The sequence below is a fragment of the Ranitomeya variabilis genome, chromosome 4, assembly GCF_051348905.1.
Source record: "Ranitomeya variabilis isolate aRanVar5 chromosome 4, aRanVar5.hap1, whole genome shotgun sequence".
Classification (NCBI taxonomy): Eukaryota; Metazoa; Chordata; class Amphibia; order Anura; family Dendrobatidae; genus Ranitomeya; species Ranitomeya variabilis.
Window position 1 is genome coordinate 479,934,880 of NC_135235.1, and position 14,247 is coordinate 479,949,126.

Consider the following 14,247-nt stretch of genomic DNA (forward strand, 5'->3'; position numbering starts at 1 on the left):
CAACTAGAAAACCCACTATTAATAGAATTACATAGGGTTAGGGTTAGGGTTAGGATCCCTAGGGTTAGGGTTAGGGGTAGCTTTTTATTAGAAGAATGTCCTGGTCACCAGGTCACTGATAAGCCACCCCCCACCATCAAGGTGATAAAGGGATCCAAACCCTAACCCTACCCCTAACCCTAACCCTAGGGATCCAAACCCTAACCCTACCCCTAACCCTAGGGATCCAAACCCTACCCCTAACCCTAACAATAACCCTACCCCTAACCCTAACCATAACCCTAGGGATCCTAACCCTAACCCTAAGGGTTAGGATCCTAACCCTAAGGGTTAGGGTTAGGATCCTGTCATGATCTCAATGGCAAGAGATCATAGCATCAGCATATATAGGAACTAGCTCTTGGAAGATGGAAACTGAGCTGACCATGAACTAAACCTAACGCACAACTAGCAGTGGCCGGGTAGCATGCCTACGTTGATTCTAGATGCCCAGCACCAGCCGGAGGACTAAATAAAGCTAGCAGAGGAAAATATTAGTCCTAGCTCACCTCTAGAGAAATACCCCAAAAGGAGACAGAGGCCCCCCACATGTATTGGCGGTGAATCAAGATGAAATAACAAACGTAGTATGAAAATAGGTTTAGCAAATTTGAGGTCCACTTACTACATAGCAGAAGACAGAAAGGACACTTTCATGGTCAGCTGAAAACCCTATCAAAACACCATCCAGAAATTACTTTAAAACTCTGGCGTTAACTCATAACACCAGAGTGGCAATTCCTGTTCACAAGAGCTTTCCAGACACAGTAACGAAACTACAGCTGTGAACTGGAACAAAAATGCAAAAACAAACATGGACAAGAGTCCAACTTATCTAGTAGTTGTCTAGGAGCAGGAACAAGCACAGAGAGGCTTCTGATAACATTGTTGACCGGCAAGCAACTAACAGAGCAGCAAGGTTATATAGCGACTCCCACATCTTGATGGGAACAGGTGAACAGAGAAGATGAAGACACCAGTTCAATACCACCAGTAGCCACCGGGGGAGCCCAGAATCCAAATTCACAACAGTACCCCCCCTCAAGGAGGGGGCACCGAACCCTCACCAGAACCACCAGGGCGATCAGGATGGGCCCTATGAAAGGCACGAACCAGATCAAAGGCATGAACATCAGATGCATTCACCCAAGAATTATCCTCCTGGCCGTATCCCTTCCACTTGACCAGATACTGGAGTCTCCGTCTGGAAACACGAGAGTCTAAGATTTTCTCCACAACGTACTCCAACTCACCCTCAACCAACACCGGAGCAGGAGGCTCAACGGAAGGCACAACCGGTACCTCATACCTGCGCAATAATGACCGATGAAAAACGTTATGAATAGAAAAGGATGCAGGGAGGTCCAAACGGAAGGAAACAGGGTTAAGAATCTCCAATATCTTATACGGGCCGATGAACCGAGGCTTAAACTTAGGAGAAGAGACCCTCATAGGGACAAAACGAGAAGACAACCACACCAAGTCCCCAACACGAAGACGAGGACCAACACGACGACGGCGGTTAGCAAAAAGCTGAGTCTTCTCCTGGGACAACCTCAAATTGTCCACCACCTGCCCCCAGATCTGATGCAATCTCTCCACCACAGCATCCACTCCAGGACAATCCGAAGATTCCACCTGACCAGAGGAAAATCGAGGATGAAACCCCGAATTACAGAAAAACGGGGACACCAAAGTGGCAGAGCTGGCCCGATTATTGAGAGCGAACTCCGCCAATGGCAAAAAAGCAACCCAATCATCCTGGTCAGCAGACACAAAACACCTCAGATATGTCTCCAGGGTCTGATTAATCTGCTCGGTCTGGCCATTCGTCTGAGGATGGAAAGCGGACGAAAAAGATAAATCTATGCCCATCCTAGCACAGAATGCCCGCCAAAATCTAGACACGAATTGGGTCCCTCTGTCAGAAACGATATTCTCAGGAATACCATGCAAACGAACAACATTTTGAAAAAACAGAGGAACCAACTCGGAAGAAGAAGGCAACTTGGGCAGAGGAACCAAATGGACCATCTTAGAGAAACGGTCACACACCACCCAGATGACAGACATCTTCTGAGAAACAGGCAGATCTGAAATAAAATCCATCGAGATGTGCGTCCAAGGCCTCTTAGGAATAGGCAAGGGCAACAACAATCCACTAGCCCGAGAACAACAAGGCTTGGCCCGAGCACAAACGTCACAAGACTGCACAAAGCCTCGCACATCTCGTGACAGGGAAGGCCACCAGAAGGACCTTGCCACCAAATCCCTGGTACCAAAAATGCCAGGATGACCTGCCAACGCAGAAGAATGAACCTCAGAGATGACTCTACTGGTCCAATCATCAGGAACAAATAGTTTATCAGGTGGGCAACGATCAGGTCTATCCGCCTGAAACTCCTGCAAGGCCCGCCGCAGGTCTGGAGAAACGGCTGACAATACCACTCCATCCTTAAGGATACCTGTGGGCTCAGAGTTACCAGGCGAGTCAGGCTCAAAACTCCTAGAAAGGGCATCCGCCTTAACATTCTTAGAACCCGGTAGGTATGACACCACAAAATTAAACCGAGAGAAAAATAATGACCAGCGCGCCTGTCTAGGATTCAGGCGCCTGGCGGTCTCAAGATAAATCAAATTTTTGTGGTCCGTCAATACCACCACCTGATGTCTGGCCCCCTCAAGCCAATGGCGCCACTCCTCAAAAGCCCACTTCATGGCCAAAAGCTCCCGATTCCCAACATCATAATTCCGCTCAGCGGGCGAAAATTTACGGGAAAAGAAGGCACAAGGCCTCATCACGGAGCAGTCAGAACTTTTCTGCGACAACACTGCCCCAGCTCCGATCTCAGAAGCGTCGACCTCAACCTGAAAAGGTAGAGCAACATCAGGCTGACGCAACACAGGGGCAGAGGAAAAACGGCGCTTAAGCTCCCGAAAGGCCTCCACAGCATCAGGGGACCAATCAGCAACATCAGCACCCTTCTTAGTCAAATCGGTCAATGGCTTAGCAATATCCGAAAAACCAGCAATAAATCGACGATAAAAGTTAGCAAAGCCCAAAAATTTCTGAAGACTCTTAAGAGAAGAGGGCTGCGTCCAATCACAAATAGCTTGAACCTTGACAGGATCCATTTCAATGGAAGAGGGGGAAAAAATATATCCCAAAAAGGAAATCCTCTGTACCCCAAAAACACACTTAGAACCCTTCACACACAAAGAATTAGACCGCAAAACCTGAAAAACCCTCCTGACTTGCTGGACATGAGAGTCCCAGTCATCCGAAAAAATCAGAATATCATCCAGATACACAATCATAAATTTATCCAAATAATCGCGAAAAATATCATGCATAAAGGACTGGAAAACTGACGGAGCATTTGAAAGACCAAAAGGCATCACTCAATACTCAAAGTGGCCCTCGGGCGTATTAAATGCGGTTTTCCACTCATCCCCCTGCCTGATTCGCACCAAATTATACGCCCCACGAAGGTCAATCTTAGAGAACCACTTGGCCCCCTTTATGCGAGCAAACAAATCAGTCAGCAACGGCAATGGGTATTGATATTTAACAGTGATTTTATTCAAAAGCCGATAATCAATACATGGTCTCAAAGAGCCGTCTTTTTTTGACACAAAGAAAAAACCGGCTCCTAAGGGAGATGACGATGGACGAATATGTCCCTTTTCCAAGGACTCCTTTATATATTCACGCATAGCAGCATGTTCAGGCACAGACAGATTAAATAAACGACCCTTTGGGTATTTACTACCCGGGATTAAATCTATGGCACAATCGCACTCTCGGTGCGGAGGTAACGAACCAAGCTTGGATTCTTCAAAGACGTCACGATAGTCAGACAGGAACTCAGGAATTTCAGAGGGAATAGATGATGAAATGGAAACCACAGGTACATCCCCATGAGCCCCCTTACATCCCCAGCTCAACACAGACATAGCTTTCCAGTCGAGGACTGGGTTGTGAGATTGCAGCCAAGGCAATCCTAGCACCAAATCATCATGTAGATTATACAGCACCAGAAAGCGAATAATCTCCTGGTGATCCGGATTAATACGCATAGTTACTTGTGTCCAGTATTGTGGTTTATTATTAGCCAATGGGGTGGAGTCAATCCCCTTCAGAGGAATAGGAGTCTCCAAAGGCTCTAAATCATACCCACAGCGTTTGGCAAAGGACCAATCCATAAGACTCAAAGCGGCGCCAGAGTCGACATAGGCGTCCGTGGTAATAGATGACAAAGAGCAAATCAGGGTCACAGATAGAATAAACTTAGACGGTAAGGTGCAAATGGAAACAGATTTACCAAGCTTTTTAGTGCGCTTAGAGCATGCTGATATAACATGAGTAGAATCACCACAATAGAAACACCACCCATTTTTCCGTCTAAAATTCTGCCGCTCGCTTCGGGACAGAATTCTATCACACTGCATACTCTCTGGCGATTTCTCAGTGGACACCGCCAGATGGTGCACTGGTTTGCGCTCCCGCAAACGCCTATCGATCTGAATAGCCATTGTCATGGACTCATTCAGACCCGCAGGCACAGGGAACCCCACCATAATATCCTTAATGGCATCAGAGAGACCCTCTCTGAAAGTCGCCGCCAGGGCGCACTCATTCCACTGAGTAAGCACAGACCATTTACGGAATCTTTGGCAGTAAATTTCCGCTTCATCTTGCCCCTGAGATAGGGACATCAAAGTTTTTTCTGCCTGAAGCTCCAAATGAGGTTCGTCATAAAGCAACCCCAAGGCCAGAAAAAACGCATCCACATTGAGCAACGCAGGATCCCCTGGTGTCAATGAAAAAGCCCAGTCTTGAGGGTCGCCCCGGAGCAAGGAAATCACAATCCTGACCTGCTGTGCAGGATCTCCGGCAGAGCGAGATTTCAGGGACAAAAATAATTTGCAATTATTTCGAAAATTCTGAAACCCAGATCTATTCCCCGAGAAAAATTCCGGCAAAGGAATTCTCGGCTCAGATACAGGTGCATGACAAACAAAATCTTGCAAATTTTGTACCTTCATGGCGAGATTATTCAAACCTGCAGTTACACTCTGAAGATCCATTACAAACAGGTGGACACAGAGCCATTCAAAGAGAAAAAAAAAAAAAAAAAATTTCAGCAGACTACTTATTTCTCTCCTTTCTCAGCCAAGGATTTTAACCCTTTAGTGGGCCGGTCAAACTGTCATGATCTCAATGGCAAGAGATCATAGCATCAGCATATATAGGAACTAGCTCTTGGAAGATGGAAACTGAGCTGACCATGAACTAAACCTAACGCACAACTAGCAGTGGCCGGGTAGCATGCCTACGTTGATTCTAGATGCTCAGCACCAGCCGGAGGACTAAATAAAGCTAGCAGAGGAAAATATTAGTCCTAGCTCACCTCTAGAGAAATACCCCGAAAGGAGACAGTATTGGCGGTGAATCAAGATGAAATAACAAACGTAGTATGAAAATAGGTTTAGCAAATTTGAGGTCCACTTACTACATAGCAGAAGACAGAAAGGACACTTTCATGGTCAGCTGAAAACCCTATCAAAACACCATCCAGAAATTACTTTAAAACTCTGGCGTTAACTCATAACACCAGAGTGGCAATTCCTGTTCACAAGAGCTTTCCAGACACAGTAACGAAACTACAGCTGTGAACTGGAACAAAAATGCAAAAACAAACATGGACAAGAGTCCAACTTATCTAGTAGTTGTCTAGGAGCAGGAACAAGCACAGAGAGGCTTCTGATAACATTGTTGACCGGCAAGCAACTAACAGAGCAGCAAGGTTATATAGCGACTCCCACATCTTGATGGGAACAGGTGAACAGAGAAGATGAAGACACCAGTTCAATACCACCAGTAGCCACCGGGGGAGCCCAGAATCCAAATTCACAACAGGATCCCTAGGGTTAGGGTTAGGATTCCTAGGGTTACTAGGGATCCTAACCCTAACCGTTACCCTAGGGATTCTAACCCTAACCCTAACCGTTACCCTAGGGTTACTAGGGATCCTAACCTTAGGGTTAAGGTTAGGGTTAGGTGTTATGATCCGGTGACCTTGGAGCCGCATGAAAGACTTTCTCAGGAGTTGGTGGTACCTGTACTGACCACAAACCCTAAACTAACACCGCAACTAGAAGTAGCCGTGGGATGTACCTAACACGTCCTAGACACCTCGACACAGCCGGAGGACTAAATACCCCTATAGATGGAAATGGGAATTCTATCTTGCCTCAGAGCAGAACCCCAAAGGTTTAGGCAGCCCCCCACAAATATTGACTGTGAGTATAAGAGGAAAAACACACGCAGGCAGGAAAAACAGGATTTAGCAAAAGAGGCACTTCTAGCTAAATAGAAAAGGATAGGACAGAATTCTAAGCGGTCAGTATTAAAATCCTAAAAATATCCACAGCAGAAAATACAAATATTCTACATCTAATTAAGACATAGAAAGTATATCTGCATCTCCTGAGAATCCAGCATGACTGAAAAATCCAAACAAAGTCTAAGCTGGACAAAAAACACAATGAATTGCACTGAATTGCAAAGCACACTGCATGTGTGCACAGAGAGGAAAAACCAGACACTTAGCTGAATTGGCAGCAGGGCATGAGGAGCCAGAGAGAGATGCAATCCCTCCAAGAACAATGGACAACTGGCAAGGACTCATGGATCCTGCACACCTAAATACCTAATAGAGCTGCAATCAGCAGAAACACCTGCCCTGGATTACAACCCCAAGACAACTGCACTACCACCAACAACCACAGGAGGGAGCCCAAGAGCAGAATTTACAACAGTACCCCCCCCCCCCCTTGAAGAGGGGTCACCGAACCCTCACCAGAGCCCCCAGGCCGATCAGGACGAGCCAGATGAAAGGCACGGACCAAATCAGCAGCATGGGCATCAGAGGCAAAAACCCAAGAATTATCCTCCTGGCCATAAACCTTCCATTTGACAAGGTACTGAAGCCTCCGCCTCGAAAAGCGAGAATCCACAATCTTCTCAACCACATACTCCAACTCCCCATCAACCAACACAGGAGCAGGAGGATCAACAGAGGGAACAACGGGCACCACATATTTCCGCAATAAAGATCTATGGAAAACATTATGGATGGCAAAAGAGGCCGGAAGGGCCAAAAGAAAAGACACCGGATTGATAATCTCAGAAATCCTATAAGGACCAATAAACCGAGGCTTAAACTTAGGGGAAGAAACCTTCATAGGAACATGACGGGAAGACAACCAGACCAAATCCCCAACCCGAAGCCGGGAACCAACACACCGACGACGGTTAGCAAAACGCTGAGCCTCCTCCTGAGACAACACCAAATTGTCCACCACATGAGCCCAAATCTGCTGCAACCTGTCAACCACAGAATCCACACCAGGACAATCAGAAGGTTCAACTTGCCCCGAAGAAAAACGAGGATGAAAACCAAAATTACAAAAGAAGGGCGAAACCAAGGTAGCCGAACTAGCCCGATTATTAAGGGCAAACTCGGCCAATGGCAAGAAAGCCACCCAATCATCCTGATCAGCAGACACAAAGCATCTCCAATAAGTTTCCAAAGTCTGATTAGTTCGCTCGGTCTGGCAATTTGTCTGAGGATGAAATGCGGAAGAAAAAGACAAATCAATGCCCAGCCTAGCACAAAAGGCCCGCCAAAACCTAGAAACAAACTGGGAACCTCTGTCGGACACAATATTCTCCGGAATACGGTGCAAACGAACCACATGCTGAAAAAAACAACGGAACCAAATCAGAAGAGGAAGGCAATTTAGGCAAAGGCACCAAATGAACCATCTTAGAAAACCGGTCACAAACCACCGAGATAACCGACATTCTCCGGGAAACCGGAAGATCTGAAATAAAATCCATAGAAATATGCGTCCAGGGCCTCTCAGGACCGGCAAAGGCAAAAGCAACCCACTAGCACGGGAACAAGAAGGCTTGGCCCGCGCACAAGTCCCACAGGACTGCACAAAAGAACACACATCACGCGACAAAGAAGGCCACCAAATGGACCTACCAACCAAATCTCTTGTACCAAAAATACCAGGATGGCCAGCCAACACAGAACAATGAACCTCAGAAATCACTCTACTAGTCCATCTATCCGCAACAAACAGTTTCCCCACTGGACAGCGGTCAGGTTTGTCAGCCTGAAATTCCTGCAGAACCCGTCGCAAATCAGGGGAAATGGCAGAGAGGACCACCCCTTCCTTCAGAATGCCGACCGGCTCCAATACCTCAGGAGAATCAGGCAAAAAACTCCTAGAGAGGGCATCAGCCTTAACATTCTTACAACCCGGAAGATACGAGACCACGAAATCAAAACGGGAGAAAAACAGGGGACCATCGAGCCTGTCTAGGATTCAGCCGTTTGGCAGATTCGAGGTAAATCAGATTTTTATGATCGGTCAAGACCACAATACGGTGCTTGGCTCCCTCAAGCCAATGTCGCCATTCCTCAAACGCCCACTTCATAGCCAACAACTCCCGATTGCCGACATCATAATTGCGTTCAGCAGACGAAAACTTACGGGAAAAGAAGGCACACGGTTTCATCAAGGAACCATCAGAATTCCTCTGAGACAAAACGGCCCCTGCCCCAATCTCGAAAGCGTCAACCTCAACCTGAAACGGAAGAGAAACATCTGGCTGACGCAACACCGGGGCAGAAGTAAATCGGCGTTTAAGCTCCTGAAAGGCAGAGACAGCCACAGGGGACCAATTCGTTACATCAGCGCCTTTCTTCGTCAAATCGGTCAGGGGTTTAACCACACTGGAGAAGTTAGCAATGAAACGGCGATAAAAATTAGCAAAGCCCAAAAATTTCTGAAGGCTCTTCACAGATGTGGGCTGAATCCAATCATGAATGGCCTGAACCTTAACCGGATCCATCTCTATAGATGAGGGAGAAAAAATGAAGCCCAAAAAAGAAACCTTCTGCACTCCAAAGAGTCACTTAGACCCCTTCACAAACAAAGCATTATCACGAAGGATCTGAAATACCATCCTGACCTGTTTCACATGAGACTCCCAATCATCGGAAAAAATTAAGATGTCATCCAAATATACAATCATGAATTTATCAAGATAATTCCGGAAGATATCATGCATGAAGGACTGAAAAACAGATGGAGCATTAGAGAGCCCGAATGGCATCACAAGGTATTCAAAATGGCCTTCGGGCGTATTAAACGCAGTTTTCCATTCGTCACCCTGCTTAATACGAACAAGATTATATGCCCCCGAAGGTCAATTTTAGTAAACCAACTAGCCCCCTTAATCCTGGCAAACAAATCGGAATGCAAAGGTAAAGGGTATTGAAACTTGACCGTGATCTTATTCAAGAGGCGATAATCAATACAGGGTCTCAAGGAGCCATCCTTCTTAGCAACAAAGAAAAATCCCGCTCCCAATGGTGAAGAAGATGGCCGAATATGCCCTTTCTCCAAAGACTCCTTAACATAACTCCGCATGGCGGTATGTTCCGGCACAGACAGGTTGAAAAGTCGGCCCTTAGGAAACTTACAGCCTGGGATCAAGTCAATAGCACAATCACAGTCCCTATGCGGTGGAAGGGAACTGGACTTGGGCTCATCGAATACATCCTGAAAATCAGACAAAAACTCTGGAACTTCAGAAGAGGAGGAAGAGGAGATTGACATCACAGGAACGTCATTATGAACCCCCTGACAACACCAACTAGTCACAGACATAGACTTCCAATCCAACACAGGATTATGTATCTGCAACCATGGAAAACCCAGCACAATAGCATCATGCAAATTATGCAACACCAGAAAACGACAATCTTCCTGATGGGCTGGCGCCATGCACATGGTCACCTGTGTCCAAAACTGGGGTTTATTTTTAGCCAAAGGTGTAGCATCAATGCCCCTTAAAGGTATAGGGTTCTGCAAAGACTGCAAGGGGAAACCACAACGCCTGGCAAATTCAAAGTCCATTAAGTTCAAAGCGGCGCCTGAATCCACAAACGCCATGACAGAAAATGACGACAATGAGCAGATCAAGGTCACAGATAACAGAAATTTAGGTTGTACAGTTCCGATGGTAACTGAACTAGCAATTCTCTTTGTACGCTTTGGGCAGACTGAAATGACATGAGAAGCATCGCCACAATAAAAACACAACCTATTCTGACGTCTGAATCCTTGTTGTTCCGTTCTAGACAGAATCCTATCACACTGCATAGGCTCAGGCATCTGCTCTGAGGACAACGCCACAGCGCGCACAGTTCTGCGCTCCCGCAAGCGCCGATCAATCTGAATGGCCAGAGACATAGAATCACTCAGAGCAACAGGCGTGGGAAACCCCACCATAACATCTTTAACAGATTCAGAAAGACCCTTTCTGAAAATTGCCGCTAAAGCATCCTCATTCCATTTAGTCAGCACAGACCATTTTCTAAATTTCTGACAATACAATTCTGCCGCTTCTTGACCCTGAGACAGGGCCAACAAGGTCTTCTCCGCTTGATCCACAGAATTTGGTTCATCATATAATAATCCTAGAGCCTGAAAAAAAGGCATCTACATTAAGCAAGGCCGGATTCCCAGATTCCAGGGAAAATGCCCAATCCTGAGGGTCGACACGCAGCAGGGAGATGACAATTTTAACCTGCTGAATGGGATCACCAGAGGAACGAGGCTTCAGAGCAAAAAACAGTTTACAATTGTTTTTAAAACTCAAAAATTTGGACCTGTCCCCAAAAAACAAATCAGGAGTAGGAATCCTAGGCTCTAAAAGCAGAGTCTGAACAATATAATCAGAAATACCCTGTACCCTAGCAGCAAGCTGGTCTATACGAGAAACTAATCCCTGAACATCCATGCTAGCACAAGACTCCTCAGTCACCCAGAGGAAAAGAGGGAAGAAAAGACAAAGCAGGCTACAGAAAAAAAATGGCTCTTTCTTCCCTTCTTCTGAGATGCATTTAACTCATTGTTGGCCAGTTGTACTGTTATGATCCGGTGACCTTGGAGCCGCATGAAAGACTTTCTCAGGAGTTGGTGGTACCTGTACTGACCGCAAACCCTAAACTAACACCGCAACTAGAAGTAGCCGTGGGATCTACCTAACACGTCCTAGACACCTCGACACAGCCGGAGGACTAAATACCCCTATAGATGGAAATGGGAATTCTATCTTGCCTCAGAGCAGAACCCCAAAGGTTTAGGCAGCCCCCCCACAAATATTGACTGTGAGTATAAGAGGAAAAACACACGCAGGCAGAAAAAACAGGATTTAGCAAAAGAGGCACTTCTAGCTAAATAGAAAAGGATAGGACAGAATTCTAAGTGGTCAGTATTAAAATCCTAAAAATATCCACAGCAGATAATACAAATATTCTACATCTAACTAAGACATAGAAAGTATATCTGCATCTCCTGAGAATCCAGCATGACTGAAAAATCCAAACAAAGTCTAAGCTGGACAAAAAACACAATTAATTGCACTGAATTGCAAAGCACACTGCATGTGTGCACAGAGAGGAAAAACCAGACACTTATCTTAGCTGAATTGGCAGCAGGGCATGAGGAGCCAGAGAGAGATGCAATCCCTCCAAGAACAATGGACAACTGGCAAGGACTCATGGATCCTGCACACCTAAATACCTAATAGAGCTGCAATCAGCAGAAACACCTGCCCTGGATTACAACCCCAAGACAACTGCACTACCACCAACAACCACAGGAGGGAGCCCAAGAGCAGAAGTCACAACAGTTAGGATCCCTAGTAACCCAAGGGTTAGGGTTAGGGTTAGGGTTTTCTTGGTTTTTTTTGTGTTTTCTTGTGTTTTTCTATAGAAATGCATGCGTTTAAAAACGCATGCAAACGCATGTGCTTAAAAACGCATGCGTTTACATAGACAGCAATACATTTTTTTGCCGCGAATAAACGCATGCGTTTTTTTGCGGCAAAAAAACGCCGCTAGAAATTACTACAGGTTGCATTTCTGCAACTAAATGCACGCGTCAAAAAAACGCATGCGTTGCCGAAAACGCGTCAAAACGCATGCTAAAAAAAGCATGCGTTAACGCATGCGTTTTTTAGCGCTAAAACGCTGCAGATCAAAACGCAAGTGTGAAACCAGCCTTAGACATTAACTTCCTGTTGTTTCAGGAAATAACACATTAGCATTAGCCACAATGAATAGAATCTGACCCTACCTTTTGTACTGAAGCGTCTAATGAGCATGGACAAAGTTCATTGTGAAAGAGGCGGAAGAAAAGGATCAGCTGTGACATTTGCCTATTGTAATTGGTGGTTCCTGTGCTATCAGCTATGTATGGAGGCAGTGGCATAACTAGAGTCCGATGGGCCCTGGTGCAAGATATGGTATCGTGGTTAATACATATGTCATCCATTCTGTTATATATATCCCCCATCCTGTTATATACCCCCATGCTGGTAATATGTCCCTTATCCTGGTATATGTCCCTTATCCTGTGCTCATGTTGTTAATATGTCCCTTATCCTGATACATTATCCTGGACCTCATCCTGGTAATATGTCCCTTATATGTCCGTTATTCTGAGCCCCATGCTGGTAATATGTCCCTTATCCTGGTATATGTCCCTTATCCTGGGTCCCATGTTGGTAAAATGTCCCTTATCCTGGTATATGTCCCTTATCCTGGGCCCCATCCTGGTAATATGGCCCTTATCCTGGTATAACTTCCTTATACTGGGCACCATGCTGGTAACATGTCTCTTATCCTGGTATATGTCCTTTATCCTGGGCCCCATTCTTGTAATATGTCCCTTATCCTGATATATGTTCCTTATCCTAGGCCCCATTCTGGTAAGATATCCGTTATCCTGGTATATGTCTCTTATCCTAGGCCACATCCTGGTTATATGTCCCTTATTCCCTGCCCCACCCTGGTATATGTCCCCGTTCTGCCGTTGTTCTTTAATGCATAGAAAAAAAAACAATTGTCTTGGTCGAAATGTACTTAAGCTACTTCTAATATACCATGTGTGTTTTACTAATTTTCCTGTCTTTCAGAATTTAGCTCATAATGAGGACAAAGCTATAATTTTAATAATTAACTTTCTGTGCATGTTAATTTTAGAGACAGCTTTTTATACACTTTGTCTCCTCTTTCCTTATTTTCTTAGGGATCACTTTTTTCCTTCCTTTCAGGTCCTTTCCCCCTATTAAAATCTTGCTAACTTTCCTACCTCCTCCACTTCCTTTCCCAACCTTTTAGGCTTACATTGTGTGTGTTTTCTCTTTTTAAAATGTTCCAACAAAAAAAAAACCTGATTATACTTACCTTCCCTCTGCTCCCACGATGCACAGCATCCTCTTCTGAAGCCGGCAGCTGACTTCAGCGTGTAAGCGACGTGCGCATATGATGTCACTACAATGCGCTACCAGTCACATGTACGCCGTTGTCAGCAACTGGCCTCTGATTAGCTGGCAGCGTGTATTGTTGCGCACAGATTCGATGAGTCTGTGCACCACAATACACTTCAACTGGATATGCGTCCTCGGATTTGAAGTTTCTGCTGGCGTCGGCGGTCCCCCACTTGCACCATTGTGATCACAGTTGTTGCGCCCATGTATAGAGGTGTTACCTGTAATTTCAATCCTGCTTCTGCTGATAAGTAGCCTGCTGAAAACTATTCCTGAAAGAACAGGAAGTATGACTGAGTCTAAAACAGCCCCAGTGGCCAGTGTGAAAATTGCAAGCTTACTATTTTTTTTATATATACACTGTATAAAGATTGGGATATGAAAAATAAAAACGCTGATTTAAACAATAGATCATTTTCTGATTGCAGTTTCCCTTCCAGGTGTGGGCCTAACTGTGTCTCCTCAGCTGATCTACATGTCTATTGGTGTATAAGAGTTCATGTGTTAGGCATCATGCTGGTGCTATCTTTATATCTCCTTTCAGCTTAGTGTTATCTAATAGAGTAAACCAGATTTGATCAAGGATAATTGAAAAACATTTGAACGATTTGTTCTGCGTCATTCTACCAGGAAGTGGAGAAGGAAATGATAGGCAACTGATCTAATTGGAGAACTCGGCGTCCCTAGAGCTTGTTGCCTGTGTTCTCTGGTTTCCTTGTGTGAGCAATTACAGTAATTATTATTATTCTTTAATTTTAACCCACCTTTAATTCCAGATAGCA

General features: G+C 45.3%; 1 protein-coding gene across 2 annotated transcripts in view; it reads right to left on the minus strand.

Annotated features, from left to right (window-relative positions):
• Positions 1–14,247, minus strand: part of SEPTIN9 (septin 9) — a 354,855-nt gene that overhangs the window by 193,827 nt on the left and 146,781 nt on the right. The gene's annotated exons all lie outside the window — the stretch shown is intronic.